Consider the following 13,020-nt stretch of genomic DNA (forward strand, 5'->3'; position numbering starts at 1 on the left):
TTAGGTTCATTTTAGAAAAATTATAAATTGGTTGAGAATTTTTTACTTAAACTGCACTACTTTGCATTTTTTTTGCCCTTAAAATAAAGCAAGATGGGTTTCTGATTAGTTTTATGTAGCATATCTGATATTAAGGACTGGATATTGACTTCAAGAGAAAAATATTTCTATGGCTTTTGTGTTACCATCTTAATGTAAATATTTCATTTACCATCCTTTCTCTTTTTTACTTTTAAAAATTTCTTATGTTTTGTATTGGATGGTAAATAATTTTATATTTCTTTTTCTGCCTTTTTATGGTTTAGAAGTCATAGGTTGTATTTCTATTCGTTTGTGATAACCTTCTGTTTTTAAAATGTATACTAACTAAATCATAATTTTGTATTTTTGTCAATGATCCAGCATTCTTAATTGCTCATTCAACATCTGCTAATGTTATTGTTTTCTAGAATTTTACTTGTTCTTTTTTTAACACAAAAAGTAAGATTTAAAAATTAAACCCACTGGCCTATTTTACTGACTACAGTGTTCCCTGGTTTGATTTTATTCCTCATTCTGGGTCAGTTTTCTTTTTAACAGAATTCCTCCTACATTAATTCCTTTAATAAAGGAAATTCTTGATAGGTAAATTCTCTTTGTATGCCTAAATATATCCTTATTTTGTTCTGGCTATTGAATAATATTAGGTTGGATATAAAATTCAAGGTCAATAGTTATTTCTTCTTCAGCATGTTGAAGATATTTCTTCACTGCCTTCTGGCATCTGTTGTTACTGATGAAAAGTCTGCTATCAATCTGATTGTCACTTTTTGTAGTTAATGTCTCTTTTCCCTCTGGTAAACTTTAAGATTTCTGACTTCCTCCCCACAACCCCATTTCCTTAATGTTCTGTAGCATCAGTAAGAGATCAGTACAATAAATATAGGTATAGATTATTTATTTTTCTTTTATTTTTTTCCTGCTCTATAATCATACTGTACTGTTGATTTGAGGACTCGTATCTTTCCTTAACTATGAAATACCTTGCTGTTATCTTTTAAAATACTGTGTTTTTTCTGCTTCCTTCAGTCTCATCTAGATTTGACATTAGATTTATATTAGAACTTCCTGCCTATTCTCCCTGTCTCCTAATACCTCTCATATTTTTCATTGGTTCATCTTCCAATACATTATGGGTGCAATTATTACCAACACCTTCCAATTCACGAATTCATTTTTTTGTTTGTTTTCAGTTTAGAGTTTATTCTACCTAATAAATATTTAAAATTTTTTCAATTATAATATTTTTAGTTTCTATTTTTTTCGTACTTGCCTCTTTGTGTTTTGTCTATCTCCTTTTCTAGTAAATACCTTTCTGTTCAGTGTTAGTGAATATTATTTCTTTATTCATCTCTTTGAGCAACTTAAACTAACGATAATTCAATTTATACAATAAGTGTATTTTGAAATGAATACAACCTACTTTAATAAATGTATGTATGTACATGTACACATATATCAAAGAACACAAATGTTTATGAAACTCATCTAAACTGCAAGTTTGCCTCTAGCTTTAGGCAGGTATCTGTATGACCAGTGTCCTGGGTTTTTTATTGTTTTATGTTCATGCTATATGTAGTTTTGACTAGCTCTCTGCCTTTAGATATAATAAGAGGCTCATATAAGGAGTTCAAGTTGCATTTTCTTAATGACAGAAGGAACCACAACTGGAAGGAAGAAAAAGAAACTGGAGAGAGAAGCAACTACTGAACCCATTAAGACAAATTTGACCCAAGCTCTGGAATTCACAGCTACCTCATTAATAATATTCAAAGAGAAAAGGCCTGTATTCAGCCTAGAAAAGGAAATATTATACAGAAACACACACTTTTGGAATTGAGAAGGATCACATACTCCACCAAGTAAAACACTCTCATTTTAGAAGAAGAAATTGAGAAACAGGAGTTAACTGTTGGAGATCTTCTGGCTACAGAAGGTTCAGAGTCAGGGATATGGCCTCTGTCTCTGACCCCTAATCCTGAACTCTGTTCTGTTTCCTGGTTGCCTTTAATTCCCAGAAGACTCCAGCCTTTCTACCATTTTTTAAAGATTGTGACATATGCAGCAAAACTATTCAAATATGTCAACTTCTGCTCATTCTCCCTTAGCCAGATTTTTCACTAACTTTATCTCAGTTGAAGGAAACAGAAAAAGTACTTCTTTTTAGCATGCAAACCAAGAAGATCAATTCCCAAGACAGTTGTTGGGTTTCATATGCTTTAATTAGCAAAGTGAATTTTTGGTATTGTTTCTCACCAATGTGTTATTCTCTTAAAAGTAGAGATTAACCAAAGAACTTATATGAATATGTGGATAGTCCATGGACACAGACAATAGTGCAGTGAAGGCCTGAAGTTGATGGGTTAAGGTGGGGGGAGGGGAAACATCTGTAATAATTAGTTTCACAATGATTTACACTTGCAAAATGGAAATGTACCTCATTTTGTTGTTAATATTAAATGTGATAGTACATGGGAGGCTCTTAACAAACACACTAGAAACTGGGTGCACTAATTCGTGCAGGGGTGGGGTCTGGCTGGCCTGCCATGATCAGGGCTGAACCGGGGGCAGGACTGGCTGGGGAGAGGGACCACAGGCAGTTGGTGGGCTGGCTCTGCCCCCAATCTTGGTGGGAGGGGTTGGTGGGTGGGGCCAACCAGGGGGATGGGCCACGGGTCGAACTCCCTATCAAGGGGACAATTTGCATATTAGCCTTTTGTTATATAGGATTAGTAAGTACTCAGGGAAAATGAACCTGTTATCATTATATTCTCTGCACTCTATTATGTTGTTGTAGTAAACACAAAGTTTGTAGCTATGAAATTGTTCCTTCCTCACCCCACTGAAAACTTTACTGAGATTCTTGTTGCAATCATAGCCTACCTGCAACATAAACAAATACTTACTGAGCACTGGGACTGATATGAGGGCGATACCTTTTTTTCAGACAGAGCATGTGGGAGCTGAAATTCATATTGTCCTACCAACTAAACCATGGCCCTGCGGTGGGGCTGCATTGACTTCAGCAGGTGCTTTCTCCTGGCTTTCACAGAAGGGCCTTATCAGTGGCAGCGGCCACCTTTTTCCTGTTGCCATTATTTAGTTACCAGAGGCCCCGTGCACAAATCCATGCATGGGTGGGGTCCGGCCGGCCCGCCCCAATTGGGGTATGGGGAGGGGCCATGGGCAGTTGGTGGGCCAGCCCCGGCACTCTGGTCCAACTCCTGATTGAAGGGACAATTTGCATATTAGCCTTTTATTATATAGGATAAGGGGCACTTCTCTGTGAACTATGAGTGATAATAGAAGAATCTTATAGCCCTAACCAGTTTGTCTCAGTGGATAGAGCGTCAACCTGCGGACTCAAGGGTCCCAGGTTCGATTCCGGTCAAGGGCATGTACCTTGGTTGAGGGCACATCTCCAGTAGGAAGTGTGCAGGAGGCAGCTGATCGATGTTTCTCTCTCATCGATGTTTCTAACTCTCTATCCCTCTCCCTTCTTCTCTATAAAAAATCAATAAAATATATTTTTTTAAAAAAGAATCTTATAGTATAAAGAACCTTAAGCAAAGGAACTAAGGAAGGCACCATGCTAGGGGCTTAACAGGAAGCCCTGAGTCAGAGCTGGTCCCAGAACCCCGCCCAGCTGGCTCCTTCCAGGGCTGTCCTTCCTTCCTGTGTCTAAAGGTGTCACAGTAGCTCTGATTGTCTTTTTTGCTGTTATTGTTAATTCTCAAAGATATTTTTCCATTGATTTTTAGAGAGAGTGGAAGGGAGGGGAGAGACAGAGAGAGGAAAACATCAATGTGAGATACATTGACACATTGATTGGTTGCCTTCTGCATGCTCCAATCAGGGCCAGGGATCGAGCCTACAACCATGTGCCCTTGACTGGAATAAAACCCAGGACCCTTCAGTCTATCCACTGAGCAAAACTGGCTAGTCTTTTTAAGCAATGCCCAAGTTCAGTTCTAAAGTAGAAGTTTTAATTCCCAGTGGAATTTTGAATGTGGAGCTGAAGGATGGCTAGGGCCTGGGTAAACAAGAGAGAGAGGCAGGAGAGGGAAAGAAATCCAAAATTAGCTTGGCATGGCTGGGCTATTTTTATTTTGGCTAATAAGCACAATTCTGAAAGATCTTTTCCCTTCTGTAAACTTTTAAATAAAGAGACCTCTACCTGTGTCAGAGCAGTAGTTTCAAGCACTATACTTATTCTTCTAGAAGCGGGAAGGAGACAATTGATGGGGTCAGGATTCTTCGCTCTGGTTTACCTTTTCCCCTCATCTATATGTACCTTTACCACCTGCGGGCCAGGATACCAAAGGGGTTTGCACCTCACCAGGAGACAAGAAATCACTCTACTCAGCCCCTCCCTCCCTCTGCCCACCCAAGTCCTTGTGGTGGGGTCTTGGGCAGGTCTCTTAGCTTCTCTTCGTCAGTGTCATTGATTGAGTTCTCACTCTCTGCTGGACACTGGGCCCAGTGCTTCATATGCATCATTTCATGTAAACTTCATCGCAATCCCAAGAAAAATTCTGGCCTTTGAAAATACTCTTATTATTACTAGTAGTTCCGTTTTACAGAAGAAAAAAGTGAGGGGAAACTTCCTCAAAGAAATATGACTATTAAGCCTCGCCTAGAAAGTGGGACTCAACCAGTTCCAAGAAGGAGGCATGTATATTCTTACGTCCTTCTTGATACTTGGACCTTTACTTCGATGAGGTGTAAGCTAACAAATCAAGTGATTTATTATTAACCAGTGTAGAGGTGCTTTATCCTTAGGGGGTTTAAATAAGGTGTGTAAATGTGGCACTTGTTCAGCCGTGTATTTGGTGGCTTTCTGTACAGTACATGGGGTAAGGAACTAAAAAGAACTCTGGGATGGCAGCTCCAAGGCTGTTGTACTGACATGAGCCACTGGGGGCAACATGAGCATTGGGAAACTTGAGATTCTTAGCACCTTCACCTGGTGGAAAAGAAAGGACTGGCTCAGCATCTCACTTTTTGCCGTGAACGTCTTAGGAGAAGTTGGGAAAAGAAGAAATAAACAATAGAGCTATCATCAAGACACTTCTGAATGAGGTCCTACTATATGTATGTAATGCACTCTCTGCTATCAATGAAGATAAATTTGCAGGTGGGACCCTAGAATCCTCACCTGGAAACTCTAAAATAGTCCTGGGCAGGTGAGTATGAGCGTCTCTAGCTTGGAGTACACAGTGAACCATTATTCATGTACGGCAGCCAATTTAAATGATGCTGGCTTCACAACAGCAAATGCAATTGCAAAAGTAGTTTCTTCCCTCAGTGAGGTCTTTATTCCTTTGATAACTCCTTGAATCTTGGGGCTCTTCCATTTAAGAACCAGCCAGTATTGGTTCTTATCACCAGGAAGAGAGAACACTGGAAAGTCTACCTGCTGTTGTGTTTGCAAAGATTCACTGGTGGTCCTGCAGTCAGGTGCCATGCTGATGCCTGCTGGGGGCCGGAGGCACCATTCTAAGGTTGGTTCTCAACTACAATAATCCTTGTTCTTCCAGAACAGGATTGCTTTATCCTATTATGATCCAGGGATACGAGGCACTCAGCTCACTCAGAGCTTCTCCCTAATGGGCTTCCTTCCAATCATGTTTTCTCTTCTCTAGCCAGAAGATATTTTCTTGTGTTAACCCCACCATACCAGGATTTCTGGGTCAGTAGTTCTCTAAGTGTCCACAAGGTTCTGTGCCTGGAGCTAGTCCATACCTAATACTTTGGGCACTGTCACGGGCTCCTCAGGCTGCTCTAGCAAAATACCATAGACCTGGAGGCTTACACAGAGAACATTTATTCTACAGAGTCTGGAGGTTGAGAAATCTAAACTCTCTTCCTCTTCTTATAAGGATACTAATCCCATCACGGGGCTCTACCCTTATGCCCAAATCTAAATCTAATTAGCTTTCAAAGGCCCCACCTCTTTAAAAATGCCATCACATTGGGGATTAAGGCTTCTACATAGGAGTTTCGCGGGAGGACACAACTTTCAATGCATAGCACATAAGAACTCTGTGTTATACCTGGGGGAGTGGATGTAAACTGATAGAATCTCTGTAATTGGGGTTATAGCTTCCTCTATAGGTGCTGTTACTGCCTCCATCACTAGGGGAGAAAGGGGAGAAAAAGAGGGGAGCTGGACCAATAGTCCTTGCTTCCACAAAGCCAGCATCACTTACCTCCACCTCTGTTATACCTAAAAGTGAACACCACACTTCTCGTATGGAGGTCATTAATCAGATATTGTTTTCTCCTCTGTTTCCAAGGCTCTCCTATTTCTTGTCCCCATTGAATGGTAGTTGGACTAACCACTGCATATCTCCAACTATTGTATTGATCATTCTTCCCGTTGATCCTTTGGTTACTGTGTCTAGTCTATCTACATTTTTTTTTTCTTTTTGGCCTGGAGATTGGTTCAAAATCAAAATGATGAAACTTAAGGGACTTGACTTGTGATAGGAATCCTGGATTACTCTCCAGAACCACCTTAGAGATTGGTCTCATGTGCCCCTGGCCTTGGGCAAGGCACTTGATGGCTACCTCCACTTCTCACATAGCAGGTCATCCAAGAGACTAGATAATAGAAACCATAGATGAAAGAGGAAGAAGTAGAGAGAGATCCATGGGAATTGGGTACCTGGTAACTGTGTGGTATTAGAAATAAAGAAAACAATAGGGAAGCCAGTGAAAGATGATGGGGAGAGGAAATTTCAGATGATTATTGATGATATGGTTTAATTCTAAAAAGTTTCCACAGACAAGGTTTGAATCCTGGCTCTGGATCTGATTATCTGACATACATAAATTATTTGATCGTTCTAGATTCCAGTTTCCTCACCAGAAATTAAGGATAGCAAAGAACCCATTGTTCAAGGTTGCTGTGTGGCCTGAATAAAACAACAGATGCACAACATCAGGCTTGGCCTCCTGAGACCTTCTCAATACTCTGAAGGGCACATTTTGAGGCTATTGGTGAATTGCCAATGGATGCACGGACCTTCTTCAATAATCCTAAACTCTGAGGAATGACATTTCACATAATTGTTACATTTGATCACAAATCCTATTTCCAAAAATGTTAGAGAGATTTTTATGTGACTTCATTGTGAATGAGTTAGAAACTTTAGACTGAATTCTCATTGTCCATCTTTGGAAACAAAAACAAAAGGCAATACCTTAATGCAGAGTGTGTGTGTGTGTGTGTGTGTGTGTGTATATATATATATATATATATATATATATATATATATATATATATATATATACTAGTAGTATAGAGGCCCGGTGCACAAAAATTTGTGCACTCGGGGGGGGGGGAAGGGGGGTCCCTCAGCCTGGCCTGTGCCCTCTCGCAGTCTGGAACCCCTCGGGAGATAACGACCTGCTGGCTTAGGGCCTGCTCCCGGGTGGCAGAGGGCAGGCCCAATCCCTAGGTGCAGCCCCTGGTCGGGCTCAGAGCAGGGCCAATTGGGGAGTTGGGGCGCCGCCCTCTGTCATGCACAGAGCAGGGCAGATTGGGAGGTTGCAATGCCACCCTCAGTCACGCTCAGGGTAGGGCCGATTGGGGGGTGGGGCACCGCCCCCTGTCACACTCAAGGCAGGGTTGATGGGGAGGTTGCGGCGCCACCCCATCAAGCACAGAGCAGGGCCAATAAGGGGGTTGGTGCTCTGCCCCCTGTCACGCACAGAGCAGGGCCCATCAGGCGGGTTGGGGCTCCTTACCCTGTCACGCACAGAGCAGGGTAGATCAGGGGGTTGGGGCGCCACCACTCTCACACTCAGGGCAGGGCCGATGGGGAGGTTATGGCTCTACCCCGTCACACACAGAGCAGGGCCCGTGGGGGGGGGGGGCGGTTGAGGCACCACACCCTGTCACACACAGAGCCGCAGGGCGATCAGGGGGTTGGGGCACCGTCCTCTATCACCCACAGAGCAGGGCTGATCAGGGGGTTGGGGCGCTGCCACTGTCACACTCAGGGCAGGACCGATGGGGAGGTTATGGCTCTACCCTGTCACACACAGAGCCGCAGGGCGATCAGGGGGTTCAGGAGCTCGCCCCTGTCACGCACAGAGCAGGGCTGATCAGAAGGTTGGGGTGCCTTCCCCTGTCACAAACAGAGCAGGGCGGATAGGGAGGTTGTGGCCCCGCCCCCTGTCACACACAGAGCTGCAGGGCGATCAAGGGGTTTGGGCGCTGCCTCCTGTCACGCTGATCCCAGTGCTGGGAGGCATATTATCCTTTTACTATATAGGATAGAGGCCTGGTGCATGGGTGGGGCTGGCTGGTTTGCCCTGAAGGGTGTCCTGGACCAGGGTGGGGGTCCCTACTGGGGTGCCTGGCCAGCCTGGATGAGGGGATGATGGCTGTTTGCAGCTGGTCACACACCCTTCAGGGTGGGGGTCCCCACTGGGGTGCTTGGCCAGTCTAGGTGAGGGGCTGAGGGCTGTTTTCAGGCTCGTAGGTGACTGAAGCTCCCAACTGCTCCTTTTTTTCTTTTTTATAATTCTGGGCCAGCTTTAGCTCTGGCTCCAGCTCTGAGGCCTCTGCTGGGTTCTATAATCGAGACACGGTATCAACTCCAGCTCTGAGATCCCGGCTTACTGAAAGCTGGTTTCTGGGGTTTTGTTTATCTTCTATATTTGTTACAATGTTTCAGACTGCAGGCTCAGAGGCCTGCAGTGGCAGGCGGGGAATGTTGGAGTCCTCCGTCACTGAAGCAAGCAAGCCTCATGTTAGTTTCAAGCTGCCTGGCTGCCGGCCGCCATCTTGGCTGGCAGTTAATTTGCATATCGCCCTGATTAGCCAATGGGAAGGGTAGCGGTCGTACGCCAATTACCATGTTTCTTTTTTATTAGATAGGATATATATATATATATATATATATATATATATATATATATGTGAATCTGAAGGGACTTGACTTCTCATATGAATCCTGGATCTCACCCCAGAACCAAGTGATACATATACCACATAGTGATTCTTATTTTGGTCTGCATCAATTTTTAAGGCTCAGCCTCACTGAAGTAGTTCAGCAGTCCTGAACTCTGCTCAAGGTCTGAGGCAGGAATGGAACTTGAATTTCTTTGCCATCTTTCTTTGCTAGCTGTTCTTATAACATTTTGTGGCTTGAGAGAGGGAAGAGAAAAGAGAAGTGGATGGGAGCCAATCAGAGCGCAGTGAAGGTATTACAAGAGGTAAGAGAAAGGTTCATGGAGAGTCAGCCACTGAATAGTGACTAGAAAATGGCCCCAGTCCTAATTCCTTCCTCTCCTCTCCCAGGCACATGGAGAAGCTCTATGCTAATGTGCCCAATCTAGAATCCATTAAGGCTTCAACATTTCTCTGTCGCCTCCATGAATTCTGGCACCGTCTTTGCCTCAGGCATACAAATTTGCATTTTCCCTTGACGCTCTTTTAATATGCAGTGGTACAAGTAGCTTTCTAAATTTGCCTGAAATATAGCATTTGCACAGTATTTTGGGAGACTTATGAAGAACTGGGCTGGAGTTAAGCTTAATTACTCTCTTCTCCCCCCACCCCCACTTTCTCTAATTTAACTTCTGTTAAACTGCCCATAATTTGAGAAATTTAAAGTCATAAAACAAAAAGAACTGTAACCCAGAGACTATCTTTTACTGGCAGAAAGATGGATGAGATGATTAAAGTTCATTTCTAAATTAATTTAAAACATTTGTAACTGTTGGAAGGACTGTGTTAGGACTCTAACTTAGATAGAGATGTCCATTGTATAAACAGATGTACTACTGAGGGGACAGAAGGAAGCTAGCTAGTCAGGAATCAGGAACATGGAGGGGGGGGAGGAAGTAAAACCGGGGAACCCATCTAGGCAGAATTGCTAAGGCAACTCAACGGCATGTGTAAGTGTTATGCCCAGAGTTCGGGGTCCCCAATAATCCACCACCGGGGAGCCTCTTCCGATGCAAAAGCAAGGAGTCTTTATTAATCTTATTAATCAAACCTAGGTTTGGCTCCCAGCCTCTGTCCGACACAGTGGTAAGGCGAGAGAGCGTGTCCCAGGAGAACAAAGGTTATATAGGGCTAGTTATTTGGGTGGGCTTAGGGGGTGACGTGGGTTACAGAGATTGGTCATTTAGGTCAGGGTTTTTCATCAGGGTCTTACAGCACAAAGGTCAGGAAGTGACCAGCACATTCTGAGGCTTGGGCCGTCCCCCACTATAGTCTTATCAGGACCTTAGCTGCATTCCTGGAGCTTCATTGGTCCACTCAGGTGGTGGTTGGGGGAGTTAGGTCAATACCGGCATTCTTGTGGTCACTCAGAAAAGGAGGGGGCTTGGGCTGAGGGCCCAGCCCTACAAGGCAAGATAGGGGAGAGGGAGGGGAGTATGTTTCTGCTTTGTCCTTTCATAAGGAAGGGTACGAGAGGAAGACAAACTTTAAAATGTATGGATTGTTTGCAACAGCATGGATGGCCTGGAGAGCATTATGCTAAGTGAAATAAGCCAGTTGGGGAAAGATAAATATCACATGATCTCACTCATTTTCAGAATATAATAATGAACAATATAAACTGATGAACTAAAATAGATCCAGAGACATAGAAGCATCAAACAGACCATCCAACCTCAGAGGGAAGGCAGGGTGTGTGTGTATGTGTGTGTGTGGAGATCAACCAAAGGAACTGTATGCACACATATAAGCATAACCCATGGACACAGACAGTAGAGGGGTGAGGGCATGTGCTGGGGGGGAGGGGGGAGGAGGGGGAGGCGGGACTGAGAACTGAAATGCAAAAATTGAACTGGAACACAAAGGTGATTCTTTCCCAGGTTCTTGTCATAATGGATTTGAAGAATGAAGCCACAGACCAAAGGTGAGAGGTGAAAAGTACAGAAACTTTATTCTAAGCAGAGACTATCTCTGAAACCTAATTCTAAATTCTAAGCCTAAGACTCTGTCCCTCCTGGACAGACAGAGGGGGCCCTGAGAAGGGTGACTGCAGGCTGCTTCTTTGTCTTGAGGAATTAAGTAGGCTGCGTTCTTTGTCTGAACCTGACCCCTTCTCATTGGTCATTCTGTTACATAGAGTTAGTTTTCAAAGCTCAAAGCCCACATGGTGTCCCCTACCTTCTCTCCCCCTTATCTTGTTGGTTGGAGTCATTTTTGATTTATCTTATTCTTCTCCCATTTGTGTTGTCAGAGAAAGCCTTATCTATGTCCCTCCCAGCGACTCAGGTCAGGACTACTTTTGGCCTGACTTATGGTCACTTTAATTGCTCAGGCCTGAGATACCTTTTGGTGTATGGCTGTCTTTAATTGCACAGGCCAGATGTATTTCTATTTGCCTATTTCATTTCTCTACTCTCTGTACAAGTAAGATAAACACCCTGGTGTCTTCAAGTCTCCATTTTGTATTTCTTTCCTATAGACCCCTTTTTATTCCTTACCTAAACCTGCCTAATTAAACTAGCTAGCTAACCCTTTCAGGACGACCAGGGAGAGGGCAACGGGGGGAAAAGGAGACATATGTCAAACTTTAAACAATAAAGATTTTAAAAAAATGAAATGTATGGATTGTTGCTAAGACAAGCAGCTTGCAGATAACCAATCACAAGGCAATAAGGCATATAAACCAATCCCAAGGAGTTGCTAAGGCAGTATTCTTTGAAAAGAGCAATCAGGAGCTAGCAAGGCAGTATCCACTCCCTAGATTAAAAAGCGTGTGATTCCTCTCACGCGCTTCCTCTCACCCTCTCTAGCTCCTGGCAGGCAATGGGTTCCAGATGTTCCTGTGGTGGGGGAGCACATCCCTGCGTCCCCGTGGCTTATGCCATGTGGGGCCCTACACATGGACTGATAGACTATACACCCGACTGTAACATAGAAAGGAAGCTCTGAACGCTGGCCTGCTCCTGGACCCCTAGCTTTTCCAGGACTGGCTTCTCTCCATAAGCTTTCATTCTGCTAATCATTTTTGTCAGGAATCCATTCTTTGGTTTTGCATGACAACGAACCCAGACTCAAACACGCCACATTTGGGTTTCAATACCTTCAAGCCCTCTTCACTTTTCAATGGACCCAGAATGACTGCCGCTCTGGGATGGGATGGCCAACTGTTTCTCCTGATTAGATTAGCAGCTTCACAAATTTTACTTCAGTGCCCTTGCTCACTAGTTACTGACTACTCAGTTCTAGACACCCAGAGGAGGAGATTACACAGTTTATAGAAATGAATTAACAACAATGTAGGACCCATTGGGCTTTATTCTGAGAAGATCCTTCACATAATGCGATGTAACAGCTTTTAATTAGCCTGACAATGGGAACAGGTGTTTTGAACAGGAAGAGGGCTGGAAGACAGCTGAGGTGGCAGGTCCCTCAGAAGCATGTAGGCGAGGGTTTGTCCCCTGGCTTTGCTAACAGCCTGAGATAGAGGAGAGGCTAGGACGGAAGCTAAAACCAGAGTCCACCTTTTCCCAAGTGACATGATTACAGCTTAGTCCAGTGATGGCGAACCTATGACACGCGTGTCAGAGGTGACACGCAAACTCATTTATTTATTTTTTGGTTAAATGGCATTTAAATATATAAATTTTTCTTTGTTAAATGGCATTTAAATATATAAAATAAATATCAAAAATATGTCTTTGTTTTACTATGGTTGCAAATATCAAAAAATTTCTATATGTGACACGGCACCAGAGTTAAGTTAGGGTTTTTCAAAATGCTGACACGCCCAGCTCAAAAGGTTCGCCATCACTGGCTTGGCCCGTGTTGCTTCGGAAACTCGCGCCTTTGTTTTGTTGGCCTCTCCCTTTCCGCCCTGTAAGAGCAGTTGGCTTTCTTCTTTCCCTATTAATGCGTCTCATGAGAAGGTCATGCCGACCTGTATGTTTATTTTAATCAGCTCGAATTTAGCCATTCAGTGCACAGGCTTGCGGTTAAATTCTGAGATTGCACTTCAC

The sequence above is a fragment of the Myotis daubentonii genome, chromosome 1 (genome assembly GCF_963259705.1).
Source record: "Myotis daubentonii chromosome 1, mMyoDau2.1, whole genome shotgun sequence".
Classification (NCBI taxonomy): domain Eukaryota; kingdom Metazoa; phylum Chordata; class Mammalia; order Chiroptera; family Vespertilionidae; genus Myotis; species Myotis daubentonii.